Here is a 13,644-nt window from a genome sequence, read left to right as displayed (position 1 = left end):
GGAACAGATTCTAAGTTACAGGCTGAGTAAAAGTTCCCAACTCAGATACCAAGGGTACCTATACATGTGTAGTGAGGCTGCTTCGATGCTCTGTAATATCGGATATCGGAGCATATCGGAGCAGACTCAATGAACTGAGTCCAGCAGATCATGTATGGTAGTGATGGAAGAACCTAACAAAGCATAAGATGGTTGCACCCATCTGTAAGATGGGAAAATTGCAGACAAACACACTGTTTCTGAACTTTTACAGCTCTTTGTTTATTGACAAAAGGATGAAAAAAATGCCCTGAGGAGGTAGTCCTTTTACATGGGGTATTTCCCTCCATTAAACAGAATTTATTGCAGGCCAGCTAAAACTGAATGACAGCTTTGTTAGGGATAGATATCGCTTGACCACTCAAGAGGCACAGAAATATGAATTATTACAGCACATGCTCATTAAATGCCATGACTCATAACAGCGGTGTGGGTGGGCAAAGTGCTCCTTTCCATGGACAAGTTTCTGGCTTATACACCCAGCTTCTGTTTCAGCTAGGAATTTTAGTCTCAGCTTCCTTGGGTTGGCTGCCACGTGTGGGTAGCTGGGCCATTAATTTCTCTAAGGAAAGAACATATTTAGAAATATTGAAATAAATAGTACACAGTCAATCTAGGGTTCTCTTTACTAAACCTTGGTATAATGCTAGAACTACAGCATTAAAAATCTTCTTTGTTGAGAAACATTGTCCCCAAGCTTTTCTTCTGCCTTTCATGCCTACCTGGTCAGCCTTTAATTTGTCTCCTCTTCCATGTGGTTTCTGAAGACTGAGTGGACCACAACTTTCAGCCCTTTCCCTACCCAATGCTGGGACCTGTACTGAAAGGAACTTCAGGTCTCATTAAAAAAACCTGAGTCATCTCATTTGGGCATGTAAATGAGATGACAAGTTGGCAAAATCTTATTAAGGGGAATTAGAACAAACTCCTTGTCAATGCCTAAGCAAAATTCCCTCAACTGGATGGGTAAATGAGACACTGAAAACAAAAATTATATCCAGCCCATTGCTCTATTTCATATACTATTCTACAGAAGTTCCTATAATGCCTTAAAATGCCCTAATAACTGTTAATATCTGAGTGCCTTCCAGAAATGCAATACATAACTAACAGGGGTGTAGGAAGGTCGTAGCCATGTTGGTCTAAGGACTTAGGTAGAGGATAAAAGAGAAAATGAACCACACTTAACAAATGTTAGTTATGTATGGCAGACAAGGTTCTCTGGGTGAATCTTAGACCAAAGGGGACAATTGTACGTGCAGTGGAGTGTGCTTGTTTGGTTGAAGGCAGGTTGAAGACACATGCCATGTGCCTAGGATGGAAGGTGGTGAAGTGGGTGTGACACTCTTGCATTCCTATAAGCATCATGCCACAGGCTACTCAGGAAAGCTGTTTCCTGCAAAGGTTGTGCAAATTCAGGGTGGCCTGCTTCAACCAGAAGGATAAGGGAAAGACAGGAGCACATCTCATCATATCAAAGAAGGAAACCGATAAAAAGAAAATGCGATTTTCTGCAACAAGCAGCCAAAATTCCCCTTGCATCCATACACTGTCTTGCTGGTTCACTTCAAATCCACGGGTCTGCCTGTAGAGGACACTAACAAGGACTCATTTATGTTTTAACATCCATGACACAGCCTTGACATCTACTCCACTGTTTGATTCTCAGAAGCCGGAGGGATTAAACATGTGAACATTAAAAAATATATATATATATTGCTTTTGTGGATAAAGAAAATAACAAATTTTGCTCCTTACACCAGAGAGCGAAGGTCAAGTTTTTTTTTTTAGAAGATGACAACACTTTGTAAGTTTTACCCTGGGCAAACACTGGAGAACCGGTACAGTATGGGCATCGCCAACAACTCAGGTGATTGACTATCCCTTCAGTTAAAAAAGAAACAACCAGAATAGCTCTTTCACAGGTTTCTAAGTCACTTTCGTTTATTACATTCAAACTTGTAAATCTTTTATTGGGGGAGAAGAGAGGCACTACTTTCTTAAAAAAGCTAAATCACTTGGTACATTCAGTAAGAGAGCTCAGGTTCACTGGAATAGCACTTTTGAGATTCACAGAGGAGAGAAAGGAAGACATATTTTTAGATGGAACAAGGAGCAGAACTTTCAGATAGACTTATGATGTTGCTTCCAAAGCCTACTGGATGATCAGCGAGAAGCTGCTGGGTGCTTTCAAGACCTACATCTTTCACTAGGAATATAAATACACAAAGGACTGATTATTGATTCCCAGTCTATCTGATTATTATCACGGGATGGCTTGGAAACTCCCAGGTTTGGAACTTGGACTGGTTTGAAAGCCACCAAAGTCAGCAGGAGTCTTTTCCAGTAGTTTCACTGGGTACTAGATTGTGTCTCTGCAGCTGAGATTCATGGGGAATTGATTGGGGTAGGAGACTTTTCAGATTGGGTAAGAGCAATTTTTCTCCCACTTATCTAGGTGCTTTCACCTTTTTCTCACCTCTCTGGCCTAGGCATAACCAATTCAAATTTCTCCCTTATGCTGTTACTATCTTTATCATACTGCTGTGTGCAGGGTTCTTCTGAAACATCATCAAGTATTAACCAGTAAAGTAAAGCATACAAGTTGTGCTCTTCTATAATATGCCTCCCATATGCTAAATGATCACTGATGGACATTTCACCTAATACAAATGCTTAGCAGTTTGTCTGAATTCCTGGATTCTCATTCTTGTGTTATGCAAGAAGAGTGAATGCATATACCTGAGCAGGTGATGTTAAACAGGATGTAATGCTTTTGAAGACAGCCCATTTTCATTCTTCTCCAGATGCACCATGAATCTAGATGAAAAAAATACAAACCACAATGTACAATTATACAACAATTGGGATCATGTTAGAGCTAGGTCACTTTTCAAGATCAATAATTTATTAATACAGCATAACTGTGAAAAAGGCTTACCTCATGAAGCCGGGAGGCGGTGGGATGCCACCCAGAGGAGCAAAGCCAGCAAAAGTGAAACTGCGGCAGGCGGAGCCACTGCAGATACAGTTCAAAGAGAAAAAAAGCGGACAAGCCGGAGGGAGCTGGGAACAGCTCCCGCATCAGGTTGGACGTGCTTTGTATAGGCATGCCGGGGCTGATTGCCCAGCCAGATGCTAAAAAGCCCAATAGAACACCAACCCGGGAGACCAGAAGTGGAGTCCCCAGCACAACAGGGAGGGCAAGAGCCCACAAGAAATCTGCAAGGGAAGCCCTGGTGAGCACCTGAGGAAGGGGTCACCCCAGGACTTCATAGGCAGCCTAGATCGGAGGCGCCATCCACAGAGCCACTGTGGACAGCCTCGACCTCTGACAAAGACCAGAGCCTGGTGGGACCCAGCGGCATGGCAGGTCAGTCACAGCTGACAGACAACCAAGTCCAAGCCCAAAAGAGGGGCAAGGCACCAGAGAACAGGGCGCTGTTAAGCACAGACGCTATATAGATGAAGAAAGAGGGCCACCACAGACACCCACGAGGAAAGGTGGCGTCACTATGACCATCAGACCTGGTAGACTTGAGCATGGTGAAAAGCTGGAACACCATCCTCGATGACAAATGGTTCCATCACGGTTGGTGGTAGGTGGGGTGTAGGGGAGACGGAGCCCCCATGAAAGAGCCACGAAGGGAGCGTCCTGGGGGAAGCATCAGGGGAGGTGGGACCAGAACATCATCCTCCCGATTGAAATAAACTGATCATCAAAGATGTGGCAGGTGAGGCTCCTGGTACATCACCCCAAAGTTGCCTGGCGACTGACCCATTCGTCCTGAAGAAGCCATGGCAAGGCTTGAGTGGAAGTCACACACATGACATCCGGTAGAGAGACAAAGGCGATTACAATAACATATACACATTATCAGGGGCAGATCCAGGGAGGTGCAGTGGCATAGATGCACCCTCTCTTTGATCCCTGTTCCTCCAAAATTTTAAAACCAACTGCCTGGGAGGGGCAGTGACATTTCAGCTCAGGCAGTGCCATGACTCATTATCATCTCCTCAATTCCTGCTTATCTCTCCCTACTCTACAGCTGTTAACGACCCTCTCTCCTTTTTAACGATCTTGATGTTTCACTATTCAACTATCCTTTCTTCTGCAATTTTTCTGTCTGTTAGCAATTCCTGGTACTTTTGCTCTTCTATTTCACACCCTGGCAAACTGTATTTAGCTCTAGCTAAAAACTTTAACTTAAATGTAGTAATATTAACTCAGGTGTGGAAATGACTGATGCTGAAGGCTAAAATTCATAGATTCATAGATTGTAGAGTTGGAAGGGACCCCAAAGGATCATCGTGTCCGACCTGAGCCAGGTGCCTATCTAGCCTCCTCTTGAAGACCTCCAAGATTCTGGCCACCCTTACTGTGAAAAATTTCTTCCTAATGTCTAACCTGAATCTATTCTCCATTAGTTTGTACCCATTATTCCTAGTTACTCCAAGGGTGCCCTGGTAAATAGTGCATCTCCAATTCTCTGTTGTCCTCCCTTGATAAACTTATAGGCTGCTGCAAGGTCTCCCCTCAGACATCTCTTGTGAAGGCTGAAGAGATCCAAATTCATAATTATTAAATTAAAGACATCATAAAGGACATTGATGATCTGAGGCTTTATAGGCATATGTACCTCATTAGCACTGACATAAAAGGAATAAAATCCTCCTTTCTCAGAGAAAGTGAAGGAAGATCATTTGCAAGTCTGTGGAGAGGACTTCATCCTGTGTGGATACTGCAGCACTGAAGTTCTGCCACTATTCTCAAGCAGCAGAAGAAATCCCAGCTGTGACACCTAAGGTCTTCTGCCCATCTACTTCCACTGCACTTTAGTGGTATTGGTCCCAATGTCAAATTCCAGCTCAATTCATTCCCACCCCAACCCTACCCCCCTGAGTTTCTACCATTAAATATATTTGCCATTTTTTGTTGTAAATGGTTTTGTTATGTCGCTCCATGCTTTTAAAACAGCAGCTAGGTTCTAAGCTTGCATTTCAAGTATACAAATTTTGTAAGGGACTTTGGAACAAACAGCATTTAGGATATTCAGGTATTTTTCAAAGAAATGTTGTAAGTAAATCAATTATCCATGAATCTACAAGCTCTGTCCAATGCTATTTTATATTTACATTATTGTTTTCACACAGACACAAACACGTTTCCCTTATTGGTGACAAGTTGGCTTCCATATCAATCATATCCCAATCACTAACAGACAAATTTGGATTTGGACCTGTTGAAAAAAGACATGAGTGTTTCTGGCATAAGGTAAAGGGTCCTACAGAGGCTTTAAGATTTATATTCTGTTTGGAAGAATTATTGAAGGCACACTAATTTAGAAGGGTGAGACTTTCAGAGGCCAGCACCCAGCCATTCCCACTGTGACATGCAATGAGTATGCACAGATCCTTAAAAATCAGGCCATTCATAACTAGCTGTAGCTACCTTCTGACTCACATCCAGTAAATCTGATGTTCAGTTACTCAGGGAGAGGAACTGAGTTATACTATTGCAGCAAAACATAATACAGAAGAAAAAGAAGAACTGGATTACATCATTAGGAAGTCAACAGACACAGACATCCTTAGATCTGCAAGAGTTGCCCCTGAAAAAGGCGAAACACAGGTTAAGACAAGAGAATAGAGCTGTTCTCTGTTGATCACTCATTCTTACTTATCCACACACAAGTGCCAGAAGCATAAATGAGAAAATTCTTTTTCTATAGGTATAAGTTATTTGATTAATTGAATAAAACATAATGTGTTCATGTGCGTGTGTGAGAGCTATGGATAAAACTCCATTGCCCTTTTGTAACTAAAATGTCCTGAGAATCCCAGAGAGGTAAGGACCCAATACAATACCACCAGAACTTCTAAGAACTGGAGGAAAAGAGGCAGGCAGAAGAAGCCCAAACACAAGCCAACTGGGTGAGGTGGGGTCGCACAGGATTCAGAATGTGGTAAGAAACCAATTAGCCAGCCATTTGCAGAACAGTATTACAAATGTTTTTATGTAAGTGTGAGAGTTTTAAGGTCTTTTAGATCTTATAACCTAGCCTTACTCAAATGCACTGGGTTTAGTTATCTTGGTGGATAATATATACGCAAAACATATAAAAGCATGTGTTTAAAATTCTTAAGACTTTATGTGAAGAGTGCACTGAAAAAGGTATCTGTAATCTGTAGATAATTAATAGATTAAGAGCTAATACACAGCATTGTTCCAGGGCTGGGCACTGCAAATTCTCTTATGTAACTTCTTACGTAGCGCTCTTGGCACTTGCATCCAAAATGCCAGCAGGCTCCAGATTGTACTGCTGGCTTCCCAGGAATAGTTGTAGGTCTTCCAAGCTCAAATCAGTGCCCTCCTTTGGCTCAGAAATCTCTGTTCTGTGGAAAGCTGAGAGGAAAATCAGCTAGAATTATGAAATTTCTACACTTTTATATAGAAAATTTGACTCAGTGGCTTTCCAAAGTCATGTCCATTATTTGGCAAGTTTACTGGCCACTTTTAGCCCTGCCTTATGCCATCCTTTTCTGGATAAAGCCCAAGAGGTAGGACTCAACAGCCCTGTTAACAGTCCCCATTAGTAACCTGTCTTGGCATTTTTTTGGTTTGTTTTAAAATGTGTTCCAGTAAGTCACAGACACAGTGAAGAAAGAAAGCACCTAGACCAGGGGCAGACAATTATTTCGGGTGGAGGGCCACTTACCCAGTTTTGGCAAATTGTTGAGGGCCGCATAGGTAGCCCCGCCCCTTGACAGGAGCCTCGGCCCCTGGTCACCATCAGCGGGGCATAGGCTGGCAGGGGTCTATGGAGCTGGACTGGGCTGCACTAGCAGGGAGAGGGGGGAGCTCCATAGAGCCCCTTCCAGCCGGGACCCTGTACTCCTGCCACCCTGCTCTGGGCCCTGCCAGTGCTGGGCCCGGGACCCTGGTGTGGGCCCCACACTCCCTCTGGCTCCTGTGCAAGCTCAGTCCTAGTGCCTCCCCAGCCCTGTGGTACATGTGGGGGGCAGTGTGCAGCCCTGACCCCGTGCTCACCAGCAGGGAATGAGTTGGTGCTGAGTGCGGGGGGAAAGCAGCCACTTCCCTGCCCCATGGCCTATGTTCCCTGCTGCAGCCACTCGCAGCCCATGCGGGGCTGTCCTGAGCAGGAACAGGCAGCCCCACATAGCGGGGACTGCTTTCCTCTACACCAAGCAGCTGCTCCTGCCATGGTGCAGCCCTGATGGGCAAGCCCATAGCCAGCGTAAGGCCCAGGCTGGCAGTAAGGGTAGGTTACAAGCTGGTGCTGAGCACAGGGAAGAGCGGCCCCTTTCCTCCTGCACTCAGCACCAGCTCGTTTCCTGCCCACGGTCCTCCCTTGCCCTTCCCCCCACCCAACCTCACCCGTGTTTCCTGCGCCGGTGCAGCCACGAGGAGCCAAATGGTCCTAGGCCAGAAGCCCCTGCATAGGGCTGCCGGCTGGGGGAGGCGGGACCAAGTGGGCCCTGCTGTTGCAGGAGCCCACTGGGGCTTCCCCTGGGTCCTACTGCTCCTGGTTCATGTCATCTTTGATAGGAACCAAGGACAGATAAATACGTATTAATTTTCTAAATTTTTTTAGGGGCCCCGTGGGCTAGATAGAATGGCCTAGTGGACCAGATGTGGCCTGCGGGCTGTATTTTGCCCACCTCTGACCTAGACAGAGGTAGAATTATCCTATAGGAACATCAGCCTGGAAAAGATCACTTGGGTACTGTGTCTAGACTAGGGAGCAGAAACCTATGGCTCACAGGATGGATCTGGCCTGCTAAAAGACTGTATACAGCCTGTAAAGCCAGGGCAGCTGCAATGGAGGAACAGCAGTTGCATGGGGATCAGCAGCATGAGGTAGCAGGGTGGGGAGGGGGGTGAGAATTGGCAGCATGTGGCAGCCTGCCTTAGACTGAACTCCATTAATTCTGTTGACCCCTAGGCTAGACAACAGCACTCTCAAACAGCTATGGGCTCCTATAGACATGTAAGGAGCCAGCTCCGACACACTGGAAAGACTTGATTAATCGAGTCTGCTGGAGCACAGAAATAAAGGTGCTCCAGCAGACTCTAGTGTCATGTGTATCAGTGTCCCCCATGCTGAACAATGGTGGCAAGGTGCTTTGAACTGAAGCTCATTTGATGAGCTTTAGTTCAAAGCATCTTGCTGCCAATTTTCAGCACAGGGAATGCTGATACATGTGATGCTCGGGTGCTTTTAATTAGCATGGTTCACTAATTAAAGTGGCCCCCTGCGCTTTCCTGGAGCACATGTAAAAATACCCCATGAGACAAATATTTATTCAGGAAAGGGAAAATATTGGCATCTCTGTTTTAAGAGGCATTTAAATAAGTCTTTGCAGTTTAAAGCTTTGTTATAAGTCAGAGTAATTTTTAATGAACTTTTCCATGTAATGACTACAAGAACAATGCACAACTTTTTGTTCCCTTGCATAGAATGCCTTAGTTTTAATAAAAGACAGGCAATGATTAAAACATTCAATCTGCTGGGAACCTGCCGATACTCACTAACATCTTCCTGATGGCTCTCAGAAAAAGATGAGTCCCCATTCCCTTTTCTTAATTGACAAGCCAATTACACAATGCCATGAAAATAGAGAGTGAAATTCCTTCCTGACCCCCATGGTATGTGATGTTCTCAAAAATGATGTCCAATTACCTTGGTTATCTTAGGCTGCCACAATCCTGCAAAGAAATGTAGACCCTTACTCTTGTTTGAAATCCCATTGCTTCAGTGGGACTTCTGGCAGGACCTACAGGATCCCTACGTGCAAAGCCCTGTGCATGATGGAGCTTGTACAGCTACAGATGTTATCAACAGACAAGATATTATCCAGCCACCAGCCGTAGAGTGCAGTGGCAAGGAAGGTCACAGCTGCTCTCCCCTCCTCACCTATCCAGAGATTTCATAGACTTCATAGTTTTCATAGACATTAGGGCTGGAAGGGACCTTGTAAGATCAGTGGGTCCAGCCCCCTACCCAAGGGGCAAGAAGTCAGCTAGGGTCAAAGGATCCCAGCAACATAAGCATCCAAATGTTTCTTAAATGTGTCCAGAGTAGGTGCTTCCTGACCCCCATGGCATGTGATGTTCGTAAAAAGGATGTTTGATTACCTTGGTTATCTTAGGCTACCACGATCCTGCAAAGAAATGTACACCCTTACTCTTGTTTGAAGTCCCATTGCTTCAGTAGGACTTCTGGCAGGACCTATAGGATCCCTAGGTGCAAAGCCCTGTGCACAACAGAACTTGTGCTTGGGGGGTCGGACAGTAAAGAAGTTTTTCCTTATGTCCAGCCTAAAATGGAATTGCAGGAGTTTGTGACCATTGGACCTTGTCATCCCTTGGGGTGCTCTGGTGAATATGTGTTCCCCCAGACTTGATGCACACCCCTTATGTACTTATAGGCTGCCACTAAGTCACCCCTGAGACTGCGCTTCTCCAAACCGAAGAGTCCCCTAGCTTGCAGCCTCTCTTCATAAGGCCTGTTCTCTTGCCCTCTGATCATGTGCGTGGCTCTCCTCTAGACTTTTTCAAGCTTCTCCATGTCCTTCCCGAACTGTGGAGCCCAGAACTGTCTGCAGTACTCCAGCTGCAGCGTCACCAAGGACTAGTACAGTGGGAGGATGACATCCTGGGTCTTGCTGGAGATGCATTGGTAGATGCAAGCCAGAGTTTTGTTTGCTATGCTAGCTGCGGTATTGTATTGGTGGCTCATGTTCATCTTGTGGTCAATCAAGACCCCCAAATCTCTTCCAGTCATTGTCCTAGTGAGCGTAGCACTGCCAAGCCTATACGTGTGATGTTGTGGCAGGGCACTGCTGGTGCCTGCCACTTTGAGGGCCAAGCCAAGCAGCCAGCAGGTACTTGATTGCGGCAGCCATTTTAGATCTGTGGCTCCCTACATAAACAGAGCAGTTCGCTGCTGGCAGGCTAGGCAGTAACATCGCCTGGCTGCAAGGCTCCATGCAACATCCTGGAGGTAAGGGCAGAAGCTGTACAGGATGGTTTGGAAGCTTCTAGTCCTGGGCATGACCTAAAACTGCACCCTGCCAGGAGTGGGTGGCCTGGTGGGGCTCTCAGTGGTGCCGGAGCCCCCAGGAAATGCCAGGCCAGTTACCACCCTGGTGAAAGGTGAGTAGGGGTGCCTAAACCCCAGCCCTCACCTTCAGGTGGGTTATCTACCATCAGAGCAGGGTAGGCCAAGTAAGCTTCAGGAAGTGCCTGAGCCTGCTGAGGGAGTGACCCCGCAGGGCCAGGCATGCTTCCAGAAGCATTTGAGCCAGAAATGGGGGACCCTGATCCCTAAGTGCAGGCAGGAGGCATAAACCCAACCGAGGGACTTGACTGGTCAATGCTGGGGCCAGGACCAGAAGGGTAAAAAGGGCTAGGGGTCCACTGCAAGAGATGCCCATGATAAGCAAAGAAGCTCAGGGTCCTGACTGGGCTGAGATGGGGCCAAGGCTTATATGGAAGCTGAAGTTCCCATGAATGGGGCCACAGCTAATGGGTGAAGCCCCGGTGAGCCAACTGCCTGAGATGCCATCTGTGAGGCTTGGACCATGGTGTAGGAGCGGAACAGAGCCATGGATAGCGCCCCCCTCCCATATTGGGGTGCAAAATGGGCAGCCTCCCGTCTTGGAATATTCAATTATATTCCAACAAGGCATGGCAGGCGAGACAGGTGGGTGGCGTGCCCAGAGGCAGGTGGGAAACTAGCTCTGTGGCTAGTCAGGGACCGCACTTTGCCACAAATATGAAGGTTTTTTTCCCAAGGTGGAGCACTTTGCATTTCTCCATACTGAATGCCATCAGGTTTTCATCCACCCACCTTGCAAGCCTACTGAGGTCAGCCTGGATTACCAGCCTGTCCTCACGTGTGGACACTCTTCCCCCAAAGTTTGATGTCGTCAGCGAACTTAATCAGTTGGCTTCTGACATCAGAGTCAAGGTCGTTTATGAAGACATTAAAGAGTACAGGTCCGAGAACGGAGCCTTGGGGGACACCACTAGTCATGAAGCGCCACGTTGATTCATTTCCATCAACTACCACTGTCTGGGTCCGCCCTTGGAGCCAGTTCCCTAGCCATTGGACTGTAGTGTAGTTGAGGCTGCAGCTGGCCAATTTTTCCAACAGGATATCATGGGACACCAGGTCAAAGGCTTTGTAAAAGTCCAAATATATGATATCAACCTCTGTCCAGGTGATATGTCACCTGGTCATAGAAGGAAATGACAGGCAAGACCTATCCGCAACAGACCCGTGCTGGCTGTCCATCAGAATGTTGACTCCTGTTAGCCTGTTGAGAATGATTTCTTTGATAATTTTTCTACTGCCTCATCTTTCTGGTGGCTGTGAATTTGCAGACTTCGGTGCACCACAGCTCACTTTGCCTTCTAGAACAGACTGAACTATTGCTACTGGTAAAACCGGGTGTTCAGCACAGGCACTGCAGCCACTCAGGGGGGCATCTGGTTCAGATGTCCAGGACTAACCAGTTCTTCCTTGATCAGCATGAGGCACTTTTCCCTGAAGCAAAGGAAAGTCTCAGCATTGCTCGCTTACTCACCAGGGGATTTGCACTAGTTGGAAAGGCAGGAGTGTGAAAAGGGCTGTTTCTACTTTTTATCCTACTGTCATTTTTTATTTCCCAGCCTTCATCTGCACTGTATCCAGGGAAACAAGCTCTATCTATGCTTAAGTTTAATACATTTTGTATTACATATAAGGTAAGGGGGCAGCCCCTCTTCATTAGCAAGATGTCTCAAGGAGAAAAACTGGCTGGGGAGTCATAGATTTCAACTGTCAGATCAAGGATAGGATATTTACATTTGATTTAACCTCACACACATTTTGATAAATACAATAAGGGATCAACTTTGGTGGTCCCTGCCCAGCTGCTCAATTGGATACACCGCTCTTTCATTGAAACTGTGTCCCTTAATGCTGAGCCCTTTTACAGATTACACTGCTTTATTCCACTACTGTGTTAACTTCCCAGCTGGTGTACTCCACAAAATGCATGTTATGCAACAGTAACAATAATCGAAGCTTTGCACATTATGGAGATGGAAACGAGTTAGGTGGAATTCTTGATCCCAGCTCTGAGAGAGGAAGTAAAAGCCCCTCTAGGGTGTCCCAAACCCTCGCCCCATGGACCCCGATACTTACTGCAGGGAGTCAAAAGAAGCAGCGGCCAGGAAGAAATGCTGATGCAGGATCTGCAATTTCAGAGCTGCCTGAGCCTGCATATCGGTGGGGGCGGGGCTTCAGAGAGGCGCGGGCTGCTCAAAAGGCAGCCAAGAACACAGCTGGCTGGGGGAAGAGCGGGATGCTGGCCGGGAGATGCCAGCTGCAGAGCTGGGAAGCACAAGCCCCAAGTGCGGGGGAGCGAAGCTGAGCATCTGCCGGAGGACTCCAGCAGATGAGATAAGGAGCACAAGCCTCAGGGACCAAGGAATGCCTGGGAATGGCACTGATGCCCTATTAGGGAACCCAAGTACAGTTGCTGGGGATGGCAGCAGGGGGCTACTAGCCCTCTCAGGCAGCTCGGCGAGGAAGAAGACCCAGCTCTGCATGGGAATTATGAGCTCCATCAGCTCATGAAGAACAGGAGATCAGCTACAGGTCAGCTGGGACCCGGGGGCAATCACACTAGGAAGCCTGACGAGGGTGGAGCATGGGGCAGCTGCCCGTCCCCATAACTGCTAGGGGGAAAGGAACGGATGAGTTCCCCTTCTTCTTCTTCCCCCGAGTGACCAAGCAGGCACTGGGAGATGGGATCCAAGGGGCCCACCAGCGGAGGCCGGACACTTTCTATTGGGTTCATTTTTAGTTACAGTCAGCCCCAAGCTGGGGCAGGTTTAGTTACCCAAGCCGTCCCAAAGTTGAGGGACCAGCTACGGGGAAGGTTGTGTTGACTGAGAAGACCCAACCCATTCTGAGGTGGGCGGTATGGATGAGACAAGATCATCCAGGGGAAGACCTGCAGGGTGCAGTGTTTGCCCAAGGCTGTGGATGTGGTAAAGGTGGTGTAAAGGGGAGGTTTGAAGCCCCATGAAGAAAGACCAGGGTCAAGACCTCTTTGCTTTGGGGCCACCTGTGGGGAACTTCCTCCCCGATAAAGAACATCAAAGACATGGCAGACATGTAGGAGCAGCACCTGAACCATCTAGGTAGCACCAGAGCCCAATCTCACCCTAATGTCACTTGGAAGCAAGGCACCTACCAAGAAGGGGCCAAAGCCCTACAACACCTACAAGTGACACAGGTACAGCTCTGGGTTAACTAACTTCAGATTGTCAGTCTACAGGGAATATCCTGCCTCAAGCTGATTGTTATTTATTTTAGTTGAAAATAGTAAAGCAATAAGCATACTTAGCCAGATTCTCTGCTGGCATAAGGATCTTAAAAGTATACTGATAAAAATCATGAAAACACTGCAACTGTAGAGCCTATATGTATACATGTAGGTATATGTAGCATATGTGATGGTACAAAACTCAGCAATGCTCATCTCTGGGATCATTTGCAGAATTTTTAAATGTCAAGCACCAAA

At 46.7% G+C, this 13,644-nt stretch overlaps 1 long non-coding RNA gene across 2 annotated transcripts; it reads right to left on the bottom strand.

The window, feature by feature from the left end:
- Positions 1-247: 247 nt before the first annotated feature.
- Positions 248-12,617, bottom strand: LOC109285627 (uncharacterized). Of its 2 annotated transcripts, XR_009455223.1 has the most exons (4): positions 12,258-12,617; positions 2,981-6,445; positions 2,782-2,859; positions 248-601 (listed from the first exon to the last, which is right to left on the bottom strand). It is a non-coding gene; the product is annotated as an uncharacterized LOC109285627 (long non-coding RNA). The 2 variants fall into 2 exon arrangements; XR_009455222.1 differs by having other exon boundaries at positions 2,782-6,445.
- Positions 12,618-13,644: the final 1,027 nt, after the last annotated feature.

Source organism: Alligator mississippiensis, chromosome 10 (assembly GCF_030867095.1).
Source record: "Alligator mississippiensis isolate rAllMis1 chromosome 10, rAllMis1, whole genome shotgun sequence".
NCBI classification, from domain to species: domain Eukaryota; kingdom Metazoa; phylum Chordata; order Crocodylia; family Alligatoridae; genus Alligator; species Alligator mississippiensis.
Note: the sequence above shows the minus strand (reverse complement) of the source record. Positions and strands in the feature narration are given on the sequence as shown.